Source organism: Microcaecilia unicolor, chromosome 6 (assembly GCF_901765095.1).
Source record: "Microcaecilia unicolor chromosome 6, aMicUni1.1, whole genome shotgun sequence".
NCBI classification, from domain to species: domain Eukaryota; kingdom Metazoa; phylum Chordata; class Amphibia; order Gymnophiona; family Siphonopidae; genus Microcaecilia; species Microcaecilia unicolor.
The window spans coordinates 67,378,471-67,399,248 of NC_044036.1; the positions used below are offsets into that span (position 1 = coordinate 67,378,471).

Here is a 20,778-nt window from a genome sequence, read left to right on the forward strand (position 1 = left end):
ACAACTTCATTTAATAATTGACTGTTAATTGGAACTAACCATCAATTATTGGATTTAATCTGTATTAATTGGCACCAATTACCAGTTACACACACAACTGCCCTTAGATGCTATTCTAGAAGCTGTGCATGCAAATTCTATCGTGCACAACTTCTAAGGTGCATGGATGTAGGAAGGTCATGGGAAGATCAGGGGTGTCCTAGGAGTTAAGCGTGTAGGTTATCGAATACCAGGAGTTACACGACTAGCTGTCGACATTTAGGCACAAGCACTTACACCAGGCTTTGACCTAAAATTAGGAGCAAAACTTCAGACTTAAGGGATCTTTTTATTATGCCACAGTAGCGTTTTAGCTCACGGTAGAAATCAGCTATTTAAGTGGGCTTATTTGACCGCAACTGATTTCTACCATGAGTTTAAAATGTTACTGTGGCTTAGCAAAAGACCCCTTAGGCTAGTATTCTATAACTGTAGTTCCTTGCAGAAGTGCTGTTACAGAATTCACGTTTAGTATGCATCGTCCCAGCATCTAAATTCTGGAACTCTTTCCTGAATCTGCCCCTAAGCACTCAGGCCCAGATTCTATAAATGGTGCTCAAAATTAAGGGCCAGAAAAAATCTGCACTGTGCTATTCTGTAATGGGTAAGCACCCTTTATAGAATAGCGTTTAAGGCCAGATCTCGACACACTAATGCCTGCTGAAACCTAGTGTAAATGCTGGCACCTGAGTTAGGCCCAGTATTCTATACTGACCTAGTCTTCTATAACTACACGTACAAATTTTCAAAAGGCCCTTGACATGCTCATGCTCCTACGATGGCTGCTCCCCCTTTCAAGAAACACATTATGAGAGGTACACTGTCTTACTGGGCCATTGAGAGGGGGGAAGGGGGGCAAAATTCCCCAAGCCCAGCGCCGGGGTCTTTCTCTCTCTCTCTCCTGCTCCTGACAGGATCCAGGTGATTGCATCCTGACAGGAGCAGGAGAAAGAAAGCTCCAGTGCCGGGCCCCCCTTGGAGGCTGGGGAGGACCCGAAGGAGCAGACACTGCAGGTCTTCCTCCAGCGCTGCTCTTCACTCTGCCCATTGCTTGCCAAGTGGCTGCTTTTCCTCTCAGGCCATTCATGCTCAGTTTTGAAACCGAACATGCGCGGAGAGAAAATAAGAGCCCTGATTTTCAGGTCATCATGGTGAAATACACAGTAAAATAGTAGATGACGGCAGAAAAAGACCAGCACGGTCCATCCAGTCTGCCCAACAAGACAACTCATATGTGCTACTTTTTGTGTATACCCTACTTTGATAGTATGATACAAATAAATCCCAAGCTAACCTTTGAATCTTTTAAAGTTTAAGCAAACTGAAATAGGTTAATTATGAAGAGGGAATAATTTGAGGACGCACAGCTGAACTGATGTATCATCAGAAGGTGAGTATTGGATTTTGTACAATAATGCACCCAATAAACCATTTTCTCAAGTGGTTTGGCATTGTGATAAACAACATAACAATTAAAGACAATGTTTAAAAACAAAAAGAACAGTCAAAGGAATTCCTTTACTTAAAATTTGGAGAGTACATTTCCTTTAACAGCACCTTGTTTTTCAATATGCAAATATGTTTCAACTCAGTTTAGTAGGGTTAAATTACTTTTGCTGTAATCTATCCAGTAATAAAACCTTGTCATTGGGAGTATTAAAAAAGCCAGCACATTGGATATGCACAAGAAACACCCCTAACTGTTGGGTGTAGTAAAGTGTGAACGATCAGAAGCTATATCAACTGACTCCAAGTCAGGGTGAGCCATGCATACTGATCAAAATAATTGGGTGTAACCAGAAGTGCCTGGAAATACCTGTTAGCTAAATGAATGTTTTTCTTTTAAGGTGAACAGCTGAAGAGGTGTCAACCCTAAACCTCCGGAAGCCCTACAACTATGACATCATCACTGTTCTCTCAGCACGTGTTCTATTCAAGCACCAAAGACCTGTTAATGGCATTCCACCCTATTCCTGTATATTATCATTCATGTTCAAAAATCAGGTTTGCAGTGCTACTATTTGGACTCCACATGAATACAGTATCAAGAGGATTTCCTCTACTCACAATTTAGACAGAATATCAAGGACAGCAGGTAAGATATATTTTCATATTCTGAATAGTACATTGTTTACATGGCTGTCAGTTACACAAATATGAATTGACTATGTTTAAGAAGTCCTAAAGCTCATAGGTGTGGTGTACTTTCCTGAATGCGCCTTCATGAAACTAAAGTAGCTCAAGTCCATGGAATGCCAATAGCTACAAATCACTCGTGTTGTTCTCAGCTATGAAATAAAAACATTCAGGAGTTTTTGTACATCTTTTCTGGTAAATTATTATTATTAGCATTTTTATAGCGCTACCAGTCGCCCGCAGCGCTGAACACCTGATACAAAGAGCCAGTCCCTGCTCAAAAGAGCTTACAATCTAAATAATACAGACAAGACAGTTACGGGTGAGGGAAGTAATGGGAGCTAAAAAGCAGCAGTGAAAAGGTGAGTTGTCAGCATAGATTTGAAAACAGGTAGAGATGGAGCTAGACGTATAGGTCCAGGAAGTCTATTCCAGGCATAAGGTGCCACGAGAGAACAGGAACGAAGCCTGGAGTTAGCAGTGGAGAAGGGGGACGACAAGAGAGATTTGTCCAGTGAGCTACACAAGTTACACAATCTAAAGGCTACACAATTTATATCCAAGCAGAGCATGGTATTATTGCTTTTATGATGTCAGTTATTCCAAATTCTGTACTATAATTTAGGTGTTATGTGCTCGCGCATGCCTAACACAACTAAAAATGGAGACTGTGGGACACGCTCAGGTGTCCTCTGGTAACTTCAAAATGTTCTTGCACTAATTATGTGGTAAAACACATTTCTTTTCTGAGGAGCTGTGTCTTGGGAGGAGGGTGAATGTTCCAGTGCAAACCAGTTAGCGATATCCACATTAACATGCGCTAACTGGTTACAGCAGGAATACTGCTTGAGCCCTTACCGCCTACAAAATAGGCGACAATAAGGGCTCACATAATGTTTAAAATAGCTGCGCTCTACTGGCAACATTAGCGCACGCATATATCAGTATAGTATGATGAAAATAGAGGGGGAAAGCCTCAGAACCTCTACCTGCATATACATTTAATCATTTTTGCAGGATCTTACAGGGTGGTTCCAATCATTGGAATTAAAAAACCCTTTGCTTCTTAGGATCATTAAATCTAACATATCAATGTTTGCTGTTGATACCCTTTTTATAGTGATATCCAAAGAGGACTGTTATTGTCAGCAGTTTGAAGAGTGTGTTTGGAATTATTGAAGGGAAGGTGGAAGGAAAGTTGAGAGGGAAATGATGGACAGAAGGAAAGATAGGCAAGATTCCTGACATGGATGGAGAAAAAGGAAAGAGAGGGAGATGTTGGGGATGGGTGGGGAAAAGACAGAAAGCTAGACAGAAGCAGCAAAAAGAGAGAATTCAAAGATTGGAAGGTGAAAAGGAGGGATGATATTTGAGGCAGAAAATTAAGTGGAAGATCAATGTCCGAGGGAGGAAACAAGTGAGAGAAAAGAAATGGCAAATGGACAGGAGGCCCTGGAAAGTAAACAGAGGATAGAAGAAAGAAGACTGGGACCAATATGATTAGAAAAATAAAATCACTAGACAAAGATAGAAAAGATCATTTTATTTTGTATGTATTGATTACAGTATGTCTGTTTTGGGAATTGACATCTGCTATCTTTATATTTTGCAGAGCTTAGGAGGAATTGCCTCTCTTTCTAATTCCCAGGTGTTGCACTGTATGCAAAGTCTGGCTCCTTGAGCTTTCAGGTTAATTTCTGCCTATATATTTCTATTTTAGTTTGTGGTCACTTATCCTGAATTTGGAGAGGGTCTATTTGTGTTCTCTGAGGCCAGGTATTCTGTTAGCATTGTTTGCTTGTTTGTTGAGACCTGTTCAATTATCAGCTTGTTCAATTATCCCCAATAGAACTCATGCAGTATTAATGATGCTGCCTTTACCTAGGTAGGTCCCTTGATGGTTCTGTTATGGAATAGTAATTTGTTCTGTAAGTCCTGAGTGATGTTTGTAGTATTTTGCATAAATTCACAATATATTTGTTCCCAGAGAACAGTTATGTTGTTGTTACTATGTTGAAACCAGAATCAGACTATTTATGTATGGGAAAATGCCATAGTTCTGCTCTGCACCCACTACTGCATGAGGAAAGCTTGTGTGGATTACTTTACAGTTGAAATACATGAGAAGCACCCAGTTGTAATGGTCCTCAATTATCTACTGTACTTGTTTCTGTCTTCACTCCCTTTTTTTCATGCAGTAGGTTGGGGTGGAGAAGTATCTTCTCCAAGATACACCCTCAACACCAGAGTACTGGCAGCAGTCTTCCTTCCTTTCACAGACCTGATCACACTGCTCCTATAGCAAAGTCTGTCCCAAATGGCACCGATGGGCAGGAGTTCCATATACAAATCCACTGTACCAAAGCCCACAACAGTCTGGTCACAGTCAGGCACTGGTGCTATTTTTATTCAGATGTGAAGGTATTACAGCCAAGTTGTCTACAGGATTGAAACCAATGAAACACAGGTACAGAGAGATGGCATTAGATGACTGCCACATTGCTCCAAGTTATAATACCAGAGAAAAAAAAAGCATTAGCTTTTAGAAATATTTTTTTGTCCTGAATAAAGGTTTAAAGTTTAGCTTCAATCTACAGTAAAAACTGCTAGCACTAGAACAGAGGGCTTTTATATTGAGGGCTTTGTAATAGGAGGAACGATTGAAATCAAAAGGGTTTGTGAAACACTAGTGCTGCTGTGGAAAGTGATGTATAAAGGATGTAGTAAAGAAGTCCTATAGTCTGAAGTTCTTATAATTCACTATATGCTACTGGAGTATTTTTATTTCTTTATTATATTGTCATTTTGTTTGTATCTTTTGCATTTTTCTGTACAAGATTACACAACTTCTTAATACTTGTAAGTTGCACTTATGTGGATTAAACAAAATAAAAAAAAATTGTCCACCTCCAATTGTATTGGCATCTACAATAGGTATTTAGGTCTATTCATCACTTCCATGATGCTGATGATCTTTTCACCAAGTTTCTCCCTCCCCTATTCCCAGCATATTTGCTGCTCTTGCTCAGTGGCAAAGTTCACCACATTATCCTTGGTGGTCAACACCTCCCCAGAGATGCTCTCATATGAGAAAGGATAAAGTATTCTGCAGGGTATCCTAGGAAAGAAGGAGAAATGAATATTACATTTTAGACAGCAAAATTCAATAGAAATATGTCCTAATATAAACATTGCTAGATTTCTGGATAACTACACAAATAACTACTAAATGCCAAATTCGGTTTTCTTCTAAAGGTTTGGCTTATGAATTTAAGCTGGCTATTAAAGCTTATCTAGATAAAGGCTGAAAAGCATTTCTTACTGCTGGATACTATTATTTCTGCTACAACTTTAATTAGGGCTGCATTTCAATTAAAAATTTTAATTGTGATTAATCACACAATTAAAGGACTTGTATTTTACTACTAGTAAAAAAGCCCCGTTTCTGATGCAAATGAAACAGGGGCTAGCAAGGTTTTCTTCTGTGTGCATGTGGGAGTGTGTGTGTCCCTGCCCTCTGGCCTCTCTCCCCTCCCCCCTCTGAGTCTTTCACTGTTACAGAGCGAGCGATTTGATTTCATGCTTTGCTGTTTTCCTTCCCTGACTGTTTGTGTTACAGAGAGGGCGGGGCAGACACTCATGGGGAAACCGGATATCTCTCCCCCTTCACACTTCCGGCTGGAGGCTTCATAGAACGTTGGTGTTGCCTTTTATATAGAGAGATTTATTTCCCATTGCAGCTCCTTGTGACTCTGGGCAAGTCACAACCGCCCATTGCTCCAAATACAAAATAAATATCTATATATAAAATATAAACTGCTTTGACTGTAGCCACAGAAAGGTAGTATATCAAATCTCATCCCCCTTCCCTAAAGGACTGAATCTCCCTCCCTCCCTCCCACTCCCATATCCAACATGTCTCCCTTCCATCCCTCTCCTCTTTTCCCAGATCCAATCTCTCTCTCTCCTGGGATCCATTCTCTCTCTCTTCCCTTCCTTCCTCCCTACCTACCATTGTGCAGCACCTCTCTCTCCCCCTCCCCTCTGTCACAGATATCAGGATTTAGTAAGTCAGCCCTTGTGTTGATCCAGAGACCAGTGGTCAGAAACCCAACGCTTCACCTGCAGCGACCACTGTTCCCCAGCGGTTCAGCCCCTGGGTTCGGGTGACCAACAGGATTTAAGGAGTCAGGCGGCGAGATGGACTCGGACTCAGCCAAGAGAAGGAGGCAAGCTCAGAGCTGGCAGAAGTCAGGGCCAGGAAGTGGTCAGAGCAGGCAGAGGTCAGGACAGGTGGCGATCCAGCAGAGGTCAGCTCCAGGCAGTGGTCAGGGCAGGCGGCGATCTAGCAGAGGTCAGGTCCAGGAAGTAGACAGGTCAGGCGGCGATCCAGCAGAGGTCAGGTCCAGGAAGTAGACAGGTCAGGCGGCGATCCAGCAGAAGTCAGGTCCAGGCAGAAGTCAGCAAGGAAAAACAGCAACGGGAAAAACGCACCACACACCAGGAAGGTAGTAGCTAATTTAGGTGTCAGGATTTACACCAGGTTTTAGTTGGCGTAATTGACCGCGATTACTCATGCGGAGTAACACTCAGCGTATTCTATAACGTACGCCTAAATTAAAGCATGCTTTATAGAATACGCTTTGATTTCCGCGTGGAAATCGAAGCGTGATATACAGAATTTAGTCCATTATGTGTTTAGCTGCCTTTTTATAATAGGCTCCTACAATAATCCCCAACTGCGCAAAAATGCTCTCATTACATTTTATATTACATTAAGGGGCCCTTTTACCAAACAGCAGTAAAAAGTGGTCTTAGCACACCCTTACAAGGGTCATTCCCATAAACTAAGGCCATTTTTACCACTGAAATAAAATGGCCAAAATTCCTATTTTTGGTTTTAATGGCCACGTGCTAATTCTACCATTAGCATGTGGTCACTGAAACAGATTAGTGTACAAGCCTCTACTGCCACCTATTATGTAGGTGGTAAAGGCTCATACGCTAATCTGTTAGCGCGCAGCAATGTAGCTGCTCTAAGCAATTACTGTAAAACACACCCACTCTCTGACCCCAGACACACCCCCTTGCCAAAAATTAAATTTTATTTTTTAGCGCATGGGTAGCGCAGGCACATGACAAAATCACCGTGGGATGCCTCAGTGTGCCCCACGGTATGCCATTTTTTTCTGAGGTAAGCATGCGTTAGTGCTTATCCCAGTTTTTGTAAAAGGACCCCAAGCACATTTTCAAAGCACTTAGCCTTCCAAAGTTCCATAGAAACCTATGGAACTTTGGAAGGCTAAGTGCTTTGAAAATATGCCTCCAAGTCTCTTATATTCTGCTTATACCATGAAGTTCAAAATGAATTACATACACAGAGCTGGGATAGGTACCTAGGAACTAACAAAAGAGCATATATTTAGTTAGATAAAACATGCTCATGAAACAGGTTACTTTTTATGGATTTTCTGAAAACATCATAATTAGTTAGAGAACTTATATTATTTGGTACTACGTTCCTGACTTGTGCTGCTTGTTAGGGAAAAGATGTGTTAAGTAATCTAACACACAACACCTTGGGGATTCGGAAAGGTTAAACTTGTTGGATTACACATCAAACGTCTTGTGTTGGAGCAGAAAAGCAAATCAATCTGAACATATAATAGGGGGGCCGTTCACCATATTAAAATGTACTTAAATGACTTAAACAGAGCGGCTTTAGAGTATTTCCTGAATATCAAATATTTAGGTTCTCATCTGATGAATTTTGGGAGGGAATTTCACCATTTGGTACACAGGTAGGGGAATCCTGACATGTAGATCACATTTTTGCAATTGGGATGGTGGAGAATTACATAGTCTCTAGAACCAGGGATAGCTTTGAAAGGGGGAGATCAATTAAAGGTTGCATATAATCAGGGGTTAAGCCATATAGAGAGTTTTGAAAACAAATGTACATAGTTTGAATGTTATTCTGGCTTTGATTGGGAGCCAGTGTAACTTTATTTATTTGTTACATTTGTATCCCACATTTTCCCACCTATTTGCAGGCTCAATGTGGCTTACATAGTACCGTAAAGGTGTTCGCCAATTCCGGTATGAACAAATACAGTAATGTTGTGGTAGAATAATGTTTGTGTGTACAGACACATAAGAGAATCGTAGAGAGGAAGAGTTATTATATGTCCATTACGAGCTTTGGTTTCGTTGTGTTGCAGGGTACAGGCATTTAAGTTGGGTCGGTAGGATATGCCTTTTTGAACAGGTTAGTTTTTAATGATGTCCGGAAGTTTAGGTGATCATTAGTTGTTTTCACAGCTTTTGGTAATGCGTTCCATAGTTGTGTGCTTACGTAGGAAAAGCTGGATGCATAGGTTGATTTGTATTTGAGTTGGGTTTCCGCAGTGACGTCTGGTGTGGAGAGATAAAGCTGGGTGTCGTCAAAATAAAGATGATATTAGAAACCATGAGATGAGATCAGGGAGCCCAGGGAAGAGGTGTAGATTGAAAAAAGGAGGGGTCCAAGGATGGATCCCTGAGGAACTCCAACAGAGAGCGGGATGGGGGTGGAGGAAGAACCATGAGAATGTACTCTGAAGGTATGGTGGGAGAGATAAGAGGAGAACCAGGAGAGGACAGAGCCCTGGAACCCAAATGAGGACAGTGTGGCATGAAGTAAATTGTGATTGACACGACAGTATCAAAAGCATGTACACGTAAATGTGCGTGCAACTGCATGTCTAAGAGACTCTTTCCAAGCTTGTCATACCCTTTAATGGCTCAGTCTCTGGCTGTCTTCAAATCTAGGCTTAAAGCCCACCTCTTTGCTACTGCTTTCGACTCCTAACCATGACTCTCTTACTCAGTACCCTGACTTATTGCCCTATCCTTTATCCTCACCTCTTTATTCCCCTACCCTTAATTGTTCTGTCTGTCTCATGTCTTATCTAGATTGTAAGCTCTTTGAGCTGGGACTGTCTTTTTTTTTGTGTGTATGGTGTGCAGCGCTGCGTATGCCTTGAAGCGCTATAGAAATGATAAGTAGTAGTAGTAGTAGTTAATGGACACAAGCAATGACTATTGTAAACTAGGCCTCTGGATGGTCCGGTAGCGGTTGCTCGCCTTCTCCCACTCTCTACCCCGTTGCCTCACTATTCCCAGCCCACAGACGCATTTAGCTATGTTACAAATAGCTCCCAGATAACCTGAGAGCCTATAATAACAACTACACTCACATGCCAACCACCACTCTTCCCCCCCGGACCAGCATATCTCCTCATTCACAGTCCGGTATCTCTCCTTCATTCTCGAGCTCCCCACCCCCACACATCCTACCTTCAAATTCGTCTTCAAGGTCACCGACAATTCATACAAAGTTGCCTAGTAGTACCGACCCCCCCCCCCCCCCAAAAAAAGGCATTCTTTCTCCAGCATCCCCCCTCCCCCCGCCGCTGACGCAACTTCTTTCCCTCGCCGCGTCCCGCCTCCCTCTGACGGAACTTCCTGTTTCCGGGAGGGCGGGCGCGGCAGAGGGAAAGCTCCGGGGCCGTCGTCGCAGGCACCTGTATAAATTGCTGCTGCTGGCGCCGGCGACCTCAAAAACAAGTTTGGAGGTAGGGCTGGTGGGGTTTGAGAAAGACCGGGGGGAGGGAGGGGTGATAATGTGATGCCAGACTGGGAGGAAAGGAGATATGCTGTTGCGGGAAGGGGGGGGGGGGGGTCGTCCTGGGTCCTTGAATGCGTGTAAAGAGGGGGTGGGTGTTTGGAGCGTGAGGGCAGTCAAATGTGTATGACTTCGTATCTCTGGTAAAATCAGTAGAATAATGATCTCAAGGAAGTAGCTATTTTAAGACTGTGAGTGTGTGTGAGGCCAATAAGCAAAGGTGTACAACCTAGGGCCTGATGTTCTTAAATTATATATCCCATTTTGTGTCTTGGGTGAAAAATATGGACCTCCCCAAAGGATAAAGATGTCTAGGATGTAAATTATTTGTAGTTTAAAAGTTACAAATAAGAGAGACATGTTGGAGAATTTTACTTGGTATTGCTGTGATCAGTGCTTAAATTGTAGAGAGGATATTGTGCACCATCTAGATTCGATTGATTTTAAATGTTCTATTGTATTTGAAAGGATTTTAATGGTAAAAATAGTCTAACAGTAAAACAAGTCTCATGTCTTTCCTTTTTGGCACATGCAAGGAACAGTGTCTTATATTATCAGTTATTTGGAAGTCAGCTGGTCCCAAAGGGGGAATTAAGTTCTTCTTATAGTCTCTTCAGTTGAAGTATGAATGTTAAACCTCCATAATCAGTGACTTGGTTGTATCTGTGTGTGGTCATTGTTTACACATGACAAAGCAGTTCATCAAATAAAACTTTTGTTATTTAAAATTAGATACCTTTTAAAGACAGTGCCCTACATTTACTCTGCAGAGAAGAACGGGGCCTTGATTTTTGTATAGACAGTGTAGGTGATTCTGTGGCACCAAATTTTGAAGGTGTCATTTGATCCTAGGGCTGGCGCCAGCCCACAGCTCAAAGGACGCCAACAGGAATTCAGTTGGCATTGTACCCATATTAGAAAAAAAATCAGTTCAGAATCTTGTAAGCTGTTGCTTTCTAGTCTTTTCCCTTGCTTGGGTTTCACTCATAACAGTAAGCCCTTGTGGTAGGAGAAGACTGCGTGCATGTAGTGTGGTTTATAGGGACAGTCCCTACATGAGTTTCCTGCTGCTTCTGTAGGCAGGAGGAAAGGGGGCAGCAGAGAACATAGGAGGAGGTCATGGGAGAAGGAAAATGTGTGTAGGGGCACCACACTGTGATTCTCCTTTGAAGATACCCATTCCCTGTGGATATCACAGTCCTAAATCCAGCCCTGGAAAGAAAAACTGTGTATCAAGACCAGGGCTTTTTTGAGAGGGTACTCGGGGGTACTGAGTACCGGCACCTTTTCCAGTGTCTCCTAAAATTGACCCATGGACCACAAGTTTTAATGAAAGAACTTAGGCTCAAGACACCAATTCTGCCTTTGTCATAGATTCTGTGACTGGTTGCAGGGGGCCTGGCTATTCTGGAGTGAGTCCCTCAGTGATCACCCCACCCCTGAAGAGTGGCCTGGCATTTGAGTATCGGCACCTTTTTTGCTAGAAAAATTGCACTGATCAAGACTGTCTTGCGTTAAAACAGGGGTTGTCAACCCAGTCTTCAGGACACACCTAGCCAATCAGGTTTTCAAGTTATTCACAGTGAGTATGAATGGAGAAAGATCTGCATGCACTACTGCCATTGTTTGCAGATCTGTCTCGTGCATATTCATTGTGGGTATCCTGAAAACCTTATTGGCTAGGTGTGCCCTGAGGACTGGGTTGACAACCCTTGCTCTAAAGCACATCTGTATAGTTTAAAACTTCAAAATTCTTTAGAAACTTGCTGTACAAAGTATAAATGGCATGCCATCTTTTGGGGTTTTTGGAGCAGACGTTTTATAAAGCAGGTTTTCCTTTTGAGGGACTTCACTCTTCTTTTTGTGACATCACACAATAATTTCCTCAGCATCAACTGTTGCCTAAGTGCAAGGTATATTCATGTGCCTCCAGGAGAGGGCCAAGATTCACTGTTCTGCATCTAGCTGGTCATGTTTTCAGGACTACACCAGTGAATATGCATGACACAGATTTGCATACAATGAGTCTCCAATATATGCATATTCATTGGGGTAGTCCTGGAACTCTGCCCAGCTAGGTGTGCCTCCAGGAGAAAGCTGAGAAGCACTGTTGTAGAAAATAAGATCAGACCATTTCCTTGTTTCTGCTATTTTCTTCTCCAAAAACATCCATTGTCTTTGCTGTTGTCTTCTGTTTCTTACTTGTGATTGTGTTTGCTTTATATATTCGGGCTCTTTCCCCTGGACACTCCTTTATTTTTTGCTCAGAGACCCTATATGGTTCCAGTATACACTTGAGCCTATCAGGATGCTGATTGACTTTCACTGAGCAGGCTCTTAACATTTTTTTTTCATATTTTACATAGTATCTGTTTGATAAATTATTGTTATAGAAAATTATGTTTTTTTCCCCATGACTTTGTAGTACTTCTTTAAACTTGCATTGATTTTATTTTATTAATTTTTGTTAATCTATAATTGCAAAATTTAAATAAAAGCGTGCAGTTCAAATATATAAAGGTACAAAATAGATGAACATAAAAAAAAATTTGGAGTGGTGGCTTTAGTAGCAAATAACATCTTAGGAATACAAAAAATTAATATGTATGGTTAGTGTTGGTTACCATTAAAATATTACCGCCTTCCAGTTCTACAGTAACAGTGTTATTTAGGGGCAAAGTTATCAATGTGGACTACCATCCAGACATGTTGTTTCACCACTAACAAGCTCATTTTCAAAGCACTTAGCCTCCCAAAGTTCCATAGAAACCTATGGAACTTAGCCTCCCAAAGTGCTTTGAAAATATGCCTCTATGTCATGTTATTTTAATACAGATCCCATTTTAAACAATGAGATGTAGTTACTAATAACAGAGGTTAACAGTAAATTACTAACATGGGCTACTGCTTAGATTGTGTTAACTATGCTCCTAAAAAGTACATCCAGGCTAGATTGTTTTCTGAGGTAGTAGTTTTCTTCTTTGCACCAAAGTGAAAATATTCTAGTTTAAGAAATTATGGCCAAGTATTTTGCTTATCGTTTTCTCATCCAGGAAGTAGGGCTGCAGCTGGGCTGTTAAGATTTTCAATTTCAAATTGGTCAACTGAGGTTATTGCAGTGGCCTGAAAATTAGGGAAACTGGGTTCAATTTCTTCTGCAGCTTTGTGACTCTGGGTAAGCCACTTAACCTTCCATTGCTCCAGGTACCTGTATATAATATGTAAACTATTTTAATTGTAACCACAAAAATCGGTGGTATATCAAATCCCGTCCCCTTTTCCTTTCAGAATAAAAGACTGAGCATGTAAATAAAGTGGGTAATATTACTTAGGGTCTAACTCAAGGTGAATTCTGTTTTGTTGGAGATATAATTACAGCAAGCACTGTTTAGTTTATTGATTGTTTTTTGTTTTATTGCGATGAGCCCTTCTAGTCCTACCTTATTTACTTGTTTTCTAATGTATTTATAATGGGTCATAGGTTTGATATATGGTGGTACAACCAAAGCAGTTTACATATATATTATATGCAGGTACTTTCTCTGTCCCTAGTGGGCTCACAATCTAAGTTTTATACCTGGTGCAATAGAGGGTTGAGTGACTTGCCCAAAGTCGCAGCAGAGTGCTTTTACAAAGTGCGTTAAATGCTAGCGGCGCCCATAGAAATATATGGGCGACACTAACGTTTAGTGCATGCTAAGTTTTGTTTGTGTTAAAAACACTAGTGTGCCCTTGTAAAAGAACCCCAGAGAACTGTAGTGGAAATCAAACCAGGGTCCCAAGGTTCTTAGCCCACTGCACTAAACATTAGGCTAATTACTTCTCCACAGAAAAAAAGGCTGTCTTAAATCTATTCAGATAAGTTATCTGGCTAATGTTTTAATATCATCACTATCCACAATGTACCATCAGCTCACCCCTTTTTACTGATATTTAATGATAGCCTCTATCCAGATACTGCAGCTAAATGTCCAATGTTTTTTTTGTCTATAATAGAGGGTATTTTCAAAACATTACTGACCACTGTAGGCTCAATACCAGTGGGTAAGAGTTGTTTTCCCACAAGAAAAGGCTCTAAATCGTAGCAGGTCTATAAAAGTGTAGGCATTCTCATGATGTATGAAAATGAATTTAAAGGGGAACCTCAAAAAAAAAAAAGTCGCCATTATAGCAGCAAGCCTCGGTTTTAAACTGAAAATCAACTTCTTCCTTGCTTTTATGGGCTTAATCACATTGGGGGATACTGAAATGCTTTACCCACAGAAGGAAATTTCTTTAAATTTGAAATAATTTTTAAATAGAAGTGACTTATTAAATTCTGAACACAATACAGTGACCAAATTGGCTCTGTTAGTTATGACTTGAAGTGTCAAGGAAAACTGAGAGATCAAGACTGCCTACCAAAACAAGAATCCATCACTTCCTTCTACTTCCTCTTCCCAGAAGACAAATATAACATTGTGGAAATGGTTATCCTCAGGTTTCAAAGATTTCTGGATACGCCTCAGCTATACAAGGCACTGTTGGCTTAATAGCGTTATAGTCCTATTGAACTTCTCAAGGGCTTCTAACTTCAGATGTATTGCTAGGCTGTCTCTGAATAAATATGGCTGCCAACATTTAACCATGGGCTACCTGGATCGCTGTGTTATGTTGGTCCAGGTCTCTGTCTGGACTAGAAAGTGACATGGTAATCCAAAATAGCTATCTTCCCCACTAATTTAAACATAAACGAAATAAGTAACACATGGAAGAAAAAAAATTCTATTTAACCAGCCAGAAAAATACCGATTATATTTCTCACCATTTCCTAAAGTCCATATAAGAGTCTATTAAACATTTTTGGCGCTAGCTGTGTTATTTGGTCTATGGCAATATGTGCTGATTTGTCCCTTTTGAGAATTACCGCTTTCCTCATTAAGCTGGACTCATGATCTTCCATCTTGGCTGCTGTTGGGAAAAATCAGCAGTCTGAGTGGTTTCAGTTCTGTCCACAAGACTGGCACTTTCTTTGGAAGGGGCGTACACACTTATAGAAGAAAAGCAACCAACCTGATACACCCATCCAGTTTTCCATCTGTGCTAATTTCAACAGGAAATTCCAACTAATAAACCTCCTGCTCTTGTCTTCCCTGGTTCATTTCTACCTGAAGTTCCAACAAGGGCTTCCTTTATTTTGGGTCACATTGCAGAAGAGGGGGAAGGAATTGGACCACTGGAGCGCAGAGATGTTTGTTTCATGTGGAAAGCCCGCTCCTCTGCTGTCGCAGGAAAAGAAGAGGCACTGGGGACCAAATGCTGATCAGTAGGACCCCAGACTGCTGATCTTTGCTGGGACAGAACCAAGAATTTCCCTTCCTCTTGTCTATTGTTGGCATATCAAAAGAAATGAGCAACAGGCAGAAGCTACCATCCCTATGTATCCTTTTACGGCACTGTCTTGTTTTTGCTCCAAAGCTGGGGTAAGTCATCAGTTATAACCACTCTGGCCTTGCTGCACACAGTGTTCTAATGCACACACTAAAACAAATATTTACTTCTAATACAATAAACTAATGGTATGCAAATCACCACTGTGTTAAATAGTGTTCACTGTCACAATGGAGTGGAGCAGTAGCCTAATGGTTAGAGCAGGGGTTCTCAACCCAGTCCTTGGGACGCACCTAGCCAGTCAGTTTTTCAGGGTACCCACAATGATATGCATGAGAGACGTTTGCATGCACTACCTCCACTGTAAGCAAATCTATCTCATGCATATCTATTGTGGGTATCCTGAAAACTGGACTTGCTAGGTGTGTTCTGAGGACTGGGTTGAGAATCCTTAGGATAAGCAATTGGTTAACAACCAGGTAAGCCCAGCTTTTTTTTTTTTTTTTTAAATATCTTTATTATCGGTGGCAAAAGACAGAACAATAGGAAAAACCAATAATAGTCTCAAATACAGTACTACTACTACTACTTATCACTTCTATAGCGCTACAAGGCATATTGTAGCCAAAAACAAGTTTGTCTATTTCTCATCCCAGTGCAGCTTCTTGTGCTTTTGGGCAAGTCACTTAACCCTCTGTTGCCTCGGGTACAAACTTAGATTGTGAGCCCTCGAGGGACAGGGAAGTGACTAGAGTACCTGAATGTAACTCACCTTGAGCTACTACTGAAAACTCCAAACGAAAAAAATGCAGCACAGATTGCAGTAATATGATGTAGCCTTTGCTTCAGCATGAGTAAATGTCTCCCCTCCTGTAAGTGTTCGAGCTGAGATTGTTTATTAATAAGCGTACTATACTGCACTTCATAAAAAACAGCATGGTTTACAATAATCATCATAAGCAAAGGAAAACAGAAACCAATATCAATTCCATAAAGAGTATGGAAAGAGAAAAGAAAACCATTGCTGTTGTACCCTTCTTGAACTCCCGCTGCTACTTTCCCCCAGTCTGCCTGTAGTAAATGAAAATCACAAAGCCTCAAATGCTAATGAAAAATAGTATGTCTTCAAACCTATTTTAACTTTTTAGACTTTTTTTAAAACATGTTTCTGCTCTAGGAGAGTGAGGCAGAGAATTCCATAATGCTAGTGCCAAATTAAAAAAAAAAAATGCAGCCTCCCAAGTTGCTTCTAAAAGAGCTTTAGACAAAGGTGGCAATAGAAGTCGATTTAGAAGACAGAGATCACAAAATGTGAGAGAGAACATATCCTAGCAGGAGATTAGATAAATACTTAGGAGTCCCCCTTAGGAGTGGACTTTGGTCCTGAGGAACTGAGTTCGATTCCCAGCACAGGCAGCTCCTTGTGACTCTGGGCAAGTCACTTAACCCTCCATTGCCTGCCGCATTGAGCCTGCCATGAGTGGGAAAGTGCAGGGTACAAATGTAACAAAAAAAAAAAAAAAACCCAGATTTGTCAATGTCAAAATCTTAACCTTTCACAGAAAGTGATTGATAATCAATGGTTCGCCCTGAACAAAGGTGTAATATAATCATATTTATGAAGAGCCAAAAATCTAGTTTATCGATATTGAACCATGTGAAGGTGACATAGTTACCCATGAGGTAGACCATTGTAAAGGGCATTACAATAATCTGTTGATTAGGAATACAAACACCAATGTAAACAGTGTTGACTCCTGCAAAAAGGGTCTAATAGACCAAAGCACTTGAAAACAAGGCCTAACTACTGATGAAATCTGGGCTTGAAAAGAAAAATGACTATTGAAAATAAACTACAAGATTCTAAGTCAAGTAATCAGTGGGACTGAATGACCAAGTAGCATAGCAGAGCAGGTTGGTCTTGGAACCCTATCTTTACCCAGTTCTGATGGCTTCAGCCAAGAAACATTCATTGAAGGCAGAAAGATCAGGTTGAGTCTGTCTGCAAAAAATACTACTAATGACCTTTGAATGAATCAAGAAAGTGAGGGGACTATATATAAATTTAAAAAGGATAGGAGAGAGGATGGACCCCTGTGGGACTCCACACAATAAAGGGTAGCATCCTAAAACAGATGAATTAAAAGAATACCACATACATCCAATCTGACAGAAAAGCAAACCATTGCAGAACAAAACCTGTCACACCACATTCTCCCGACTGGGAAAGCAGCAGAGAATAATCAACAAAATCAAATGTTGCATTATAGTCCAGTGAGACAGAGGAGTCTTACCCAGATTCAGATGACTGTATGCTTCACTGACCAGTACTACCAGGCTCATCTCAGTACTGTGAGACTCATGACACCCTGATGCAGAAGAAGAAATCTCACATAGCCCAATTACTGTTACAGGGGTAAAACATTCCCAGAGAACTCAAGGAAGCGGTGATGCATCAATAGAGTGCCCACAATCCAGCTGTGTAGATCCTTCATGCAGCAAGCTAAAATAACTATTGAAAAATGATACAAAAGGAGATTATCATCCACTAATGAGAAACTATTTTCAGCTGTAGCTCCACAGTTGTGGAATTCTCTCTCTGTGGAATTAAGGTTAGAGTAACATATATGTTTTTATGAAGCTCTTAAAACCTTGGTTTTTTTAAGTAGTGTATCTTATAATCTAGATTTTAATATTTTTGTTGGTAATAAATAGAAAAAAAATAAGATACCTTTTTTTTTTATTGAACTAACTTCTTACATTTTTTTTGTTCGCTTTCAAAGGTAACCCTCCTTCAGATCACAAATAAGCAAATGTTGTTGCTAAATAACAGTATATATAAGTGAAACAGCAAAGCATTCCAATGACAGTTTCACAGGAAGAGGGTGGATTGGGTAAGGTGAGAAACAGGGGGAGCTGGGTGGATGAGAGAGACAGGGAGAAAGGCATGACAAATCAGTAGAAATTTATGGTTTATAATGGGCTAGAAAGCCAAGATCTTTAAGTCCTGATTGGTGGGTGTTTATCATTTTGACTTCAAAGGTCTTATGTTCCTGGATTGTTTTAAAGTTTCCTTTTAGTATTCTCACTATAAAATTATTGATAGTGTTCTGGTTTTGTAAAGTGCTGTCCCACAGAGGTGACCATCCTGGTTGGCACTGGCATTTTTGATATGTCTATGTAAATTAAATCTCATCTTTAGATTTTTTTTTTTTGTTTAAATTGTTTCTGTTGTTATGTTTTTAGCTTGATGCTATGTTTTGTAAACCATGTAGAGCTCCTTCTATTTGACTCTATATAAAAATGTATTATTTATTACTATTAAAAAAAAAACAACAACCCAGAAGCCCACAGGGTAGGATTCTTGAATCATTTTCCATCTCCATGATCCACAAAACATCCCTAATGCCCAGGCGGGTCCTTGGTATCTCCTAATCTTGACTCCACAAATGATCCCATGGTCAAAGTGGGCCTACTGGACCTGCTGTTTTGCAAGATGGTGCCACAGAGATGAGAGCAAGTGAGCATCGCTTCTACCTCCCAAGTTAGATGTGAACTAGTGGTCAGGGGGTACAGAAGGGGGCTCACATAATCTACCAGGTTTGGAGGGAGAGAGAGTTGAGTGGTCCCACAGGGTCCACCAAATGAGCTCTTCTGTGGGGTGCACTTGGGACAGACACCAAGGAGCTATTTGTGGGTTGGAGGTGGGGAACCAGTGAGCTTCACACTCTGCCCCCATGCTGTATCTTTACACTGTCCTGAGCTGGTGTAGTTTTAGACCTACAGAAGGTATTTAAAAAAAGACCCGCCAGAGTTTAGTGCAGATTTTTACATCTGGAGCAGTTATGCAACATTGTGTATGCCTGCTACATTGTATTTTAGAGCAGTGGTTTTAGAATGATTTTTCCTGTCCTTTCTGCATCCAGGAGTAAGATTAGTGTGGGAAATCAAGAGTAAACTGCTGAGCTAATGTTTACTGCACTGGCCCCTCAATAATCTGACCCCTCTTCTCCCTTTTGCCACATTGTATGCATAGAAGATTCCTAGTAGCCTGAAAAATGGCCTGCGGTAGTGTAGATGCGTGTTATGGGCATGCGCAGAATCATTTTTCAGTACGCCTGTAAAAAAAATGCCTTTTTAAAATTTTTGCCGAAAATGGACGTGCGGCAAAATGAAAATTTCCGCATGTCCATTTTGGATCCAGATTGTCTTGGGTAGGAAAATATCTTTAGGCCTGTGTGTTAAAAAAATAACTAACTGTCGGTACCAGCACTGAATTTCTGGGCCCTGGCTGTGCCTGGAACGCAACTGGGCAGGTGCAATATCGAGTGTTCTATCCTGTTAGTTTACCCAACTGGATAGTAGGCTGAATATCAGGTTTTCTTTTTCCCAAACTGGCCTTCTGCAATAGCTTACCCCCTTTCTCAGCCTCCCCAAGAACTGTGCCCCCTCCTCACCAGCACACACCCACCTGTAGGCCCCTCCCCAGATCTATCAGTGTCCCCAGTGGTCTAGGAAGTAGGCTGGGCAGGACTGAACGTCTGTCACTCTTGCCCATCGTGGTTCTGGGCGCAAAATGGTGGCTGCAAGACTTGTGCTAGAGGTCACAGCTGCTATTTTGTCTCTGGAGTTGCCACAGGCAAGAGTGGCTAGGATTTGCTTCTCTAGACAACCAGGGACCTGAAGATAGGCCCAGGGCCCTACAGGTGGGTGATGGTGTGTCTTTTTGAAGGGAGAAGCTCCTGGGTGAGAGGTTTGGGAGGGGGGATGCTCTTGGAGGAAGAGATCAGATGGGGCAATGCTCAAGAGGAGGTTATAGGGAGAGGGAATGCTGTCAGGAGTGGTCTTCAGGAATGGAGAACACAAAGATATTCAGATCCCTACCCAGAAGTTATGTGAGTGCCAGACAATATGCAGTGCCAATGTTTGTTTAGCTAAGAAGCTAAAGTTAGGACAGATGTTTATTGCGGTGCTTTATGGCTGCTTGGTTATGTGGGCACCACCACTGAATATGGTCTGTGCCTGCATAAAATGCTGACTTCTTCCTGACTCTGCCCTGGATCACCTCAGCTCTGCCTAGATTGTGCCAGGGCATTCAGAGATGATATTCAGTGCCACTGCCCAGTTAAGTGGCATTGTATATCTGTGACTGGCTAGCTCAGCAGGAGCCTTTCCTGTCTGTTTAAACCATTCTGAGTATTGATCCCTTTGTATTTTACAAAAGACTTTGTAGATGTGAAACATTTTATAAAATAAATAGCACTACCAAAGAAGCACATGTGTTTTGATATGCACATGTATAAGAACAACCAGTTTAGAGAAAGAACACATTAAAAATATGTTGCATCATTAAAGAGTTTGTGCATTTAACTAGTGCTAAATGAATGTATAAGTGATGGATTTTGGAAGTCAGCACATTTGTGGGAAAACGATTAAGGAGCTGTCCTCCGAAACTCAATTCAAAATAGATTTGAATGCCAGAGAGAAGCAGAATTTTCCCACCACTACTACCACCAACCTCAGCTGACCTTTTAAACAAGAAGTTAGTCAAGCATTGATAGCTTATG

At 41.1% G+C, this 20,778-nt stretch overlaps 1 protein-coding gene and 1 long non-coding RNA gene across 10 annotated transcripts in view; one reads left to right on the forward strand and one right to left on the reverse strand.

Moving 5' to 3' along the window:
• Positions 1–1,785: 1,785 nt before the first annotated feature.
• The window catches only part of PKN2 (protein kinase N2), a 218,713-nt gene continuing 199,720 nt past the window's right edge, over positions 1,786–20,778 (forward strand). For 7 of the 9 annotated variants that reach the window (XM_030205381.1, XM_030205382.1, XM_030205388.1 and 4 more), the window contains exon 1: positions 9,707–9,791. The gene's annotated coding sequence lies outside the window, so the exon portion shown is untranslated. Of the gene's footprint in view, positions 2,135–9,706; positions 9,792–20,778 lie in introns of those variants that run through there. The other 2 variants (XM_030205380.1, XM_030205389.1) reach the window with 2 other exon arrangements.
• On the reverse strand, positions 4,556–9,580 carry LOC115471641. The gene is made up of 2 exons (XR_003942384.1): positions 9,514–9,580; positions 4,556–5,293 (listed from the first exon to the last, which is right to left on the reverse strand). It is a non-coding gene; the product is annotated as an uncharacterized LOC115471641 (long non-coding RNA).